The sequence below is a fragment of the Acipenser ruthenus genome, chromosome 52, assembly GCF_902713425.1.
Source record: "Acipenser ruthenus chromosome 52, fAciRut3.2 maternal haplotype, whole genome shotgun sequence".
NCBI lineage: Eukaryota > Metazoa > Chordata > Actinopteri > Acipenseriformes > Acipenseridae > Acipenser > Acipenser ruthenus.
The window spans coordinates 336,629-339,611 of NC_081240.1; positions in this window are offsets into that span (position 1 = coordinate 336,629).

Genomic DNA, 2,983 nt, shown 5'->3' on the forward strand with positions numbered 1-2,983 from the left:
TGACTTTCTAGTAGTTTTCTCCTTTTAACCAAGGCAGCCAACCAGCTGCCAACTACTTTTCTGAAAACCCGCCCACTTCCTCCTGAAAACCCACCCACTTCCTCCTGAAAACCCGCCCAGAACCCGCCCATTTTCTGGGAAGTGGTAAATTTTAAAATAAATCCAAATAAAGTGCACAGAAACTTGAGTTTATTTTTGCCACACAGAAAATCTCATGCATAATATACTTGCATATCTGTGGAGCGTCCTTTTCCTGCTGGTGCTCCTATTAGAACATACACATGAACAATTTTGGTAACAAGAATTTGTTTATTTTGTCTCAATCATGGCTTCTGTTAGTGCTCCTAGTCCTACACTGGGCTAATTCACCAGCCTCTCATTGCTGCCTTTCACCTTCCTCTGGAGGCCTGGGTTCCAATCTGGGGGGCGAGGGGGCACATACAGACAGACAGACAGATAGTGGGTTAATTCACTAGCCTCTCATTGCTGCCTCTTACCTTCCTCTGGAGACCTGGTCCACTAAAATCCATAATCAAAGTTCAAAGAGGATTTGAGACATTTCATTTGTATCACACAGGATCGCCACGCTATATGAATTGAAATATATGTGTTCATGGAACTGTGTATATATGGTGTCTCATAATCAAACATTAAATGACCATTAGATGTAACATCTATTGGTTTAAATACTTTAAAATAATACATACATTAAGTCTGATATATTAATGAATTATACAGTTGTACTGTATGTGACAGATTGTATTTTCTAATGTCAACTTGAGGCCTGAATGAAGGCTAAATTAATTTGCTTGTATTTGCTTACAATTGTAAGTCGCCCTGGATAAGGGCGTCTGCTAAGAAATAAATAATAATAATAATAATAATAATAATATATTTTTTTAAAACTTAGCCTTTCATACATTTTCACATACACACAAGCACACTGGCACAGGTGACTCACACAGACACACACACACAGACAGACAATTTCCAGTAACAAGCAATTCAATCTTATCAATGCAATTCATAGATTCAAAGGTTGATTTTTTTCCACAGTGGTTCTGTTGTTTTATGACAGCTGTATAATAAATGGAATAGAAAGGTGCTTGAACCAAAGTCATTGTATTTATCTTGCTCTTAATTGTATTATTACTTGTATTGTAACACTTGAAATGTATTTGCTTACAATTGTAAGTCACCCTGGATAAGGGGGCGTCTGCTAAGAAATAAATAAATAAATGATAATAATAATGATTATAATAATAATAATAATAATGATAATAATAAAGATGTTACAGAACTGGATCAAAGAACAACAGTCTGTTCCAGTCTGATAAACTGCAGGTCAGAGTCTGCTGCCCACAGTGTTTTTATTTTTATTTTATTATTATTTGATTTCTCTTTTTGCATTTGATTTTTATTTTGCTTTAAAGCAGTGCAAAATTTGCTATATTAAAAAAATGAGGCACACGACTGTCCTCTGAGATGTGCATGAGGTGATGCACTCCAAATATCCCAAGTGTGTCACAGCTCTTGCAAGAGAGAGGCTGTCTCTTTTGTAAAGTGATGTGCTTCTGAAGGACGTGATCTGTTTGATTTTTTAGAAAGGAGAAATGCTGGTGTGGCAAAGTGGTTAACAGTGTGCAGGTGCAGGTGATCAATAAACAGACAGGCATTTATAATCCAGGTGCAAAGATGTTTAATGAGTTTGTATATCCAGTGCCTGATGGCAAAACATACAGTAAACAATAAATGAAGCTGAGTAATACAGCGGCGTGTGTTACTTAGGTTGTAATCCCCGGGTTTGTACCGAAATAAGTCATTTTCTTTAGACACCCACACGAAACACAAAACACACACAAGTCCGTTAGTGCTCATTTTGCAAGTACAGTTTATTCGCGATACAAGTGCTGTGCTGTTCCGGGTTTGTGCTGGCCTCTGGCAACTGCTCCGGAATGTGTTAGCCTACTAATAACAAGACACAATTAGAGACAAACAAACAAACAGTCACAATACGTATACACAAATCACAGGTCCTTCCAGGTTGTTCTCTAAACAAAACAAAGGAACAGATTACATCGCTCCGTCCCCTATTTATACAGTCACGCGTGACCCCTTGGTAAACGATTGCAGTGGCTCCTCCAATCCGCGGCTGCCACATCATTTCCCTTCCGGGTCAATGAGTTAGTGCACTGAAGCTCCGCCCCTTTTCTAAATGACGACTTCCTTTTAACCCTGGGAATGAAGTGTCAAGCCAACCAGTCCAGGGTTCTCCGTTCCCGTTACTTTGCGCCCTCACTGGTCTGGAGGGAGATTCACAACCAAGAATCATTCTTTCTGTCACAGCCCCTTCTATCTGAAAACATCCTGGGTTAAAGAAAGCTCTACACTTGCACCTGCTCTGAAATTTCATCTAGATAGAGTGTACAATATCCTGCACTTCTTTCACAACTGCATATTATATGTGAGATCTACACAGTGTATTGAACTGCATGGCAGGTCATTTTTTCATGGAATTATTTAATTTGCTTAAACCAGTAAAAACAAGTTGTGTAATTATATATATATATATATATATATATATATATATATATATATATATATATATATATATATATATAGTAACATTGCCTCTCTGTTATCGGCTTGTTTGCCCTTTAAAAACATAGACCCAGACACAGAACTGCACAGTGAAGCACTTTTGTGCACTTATTACAAAACAAAAACCGAGCTCTCACTGAGCACTCACTACACATACGCAGGTCCCTGACTAACGTGCAGGTCAGCTAAGCTGTTTACCTGACATATAATTCCAACACACAACACTTTATTACAAACAGCATATACTACTTACAAAGTGACTGCTCGGACACAGAGTACTCCTTCCCATGTCCTTCTGCTCAGCAGCCTAGAGCAGACTGACTGCTTCTTTTTTATACTCTGCACCTGGCTCTAATTTCCAATCAATTAAATCAAATAAAAC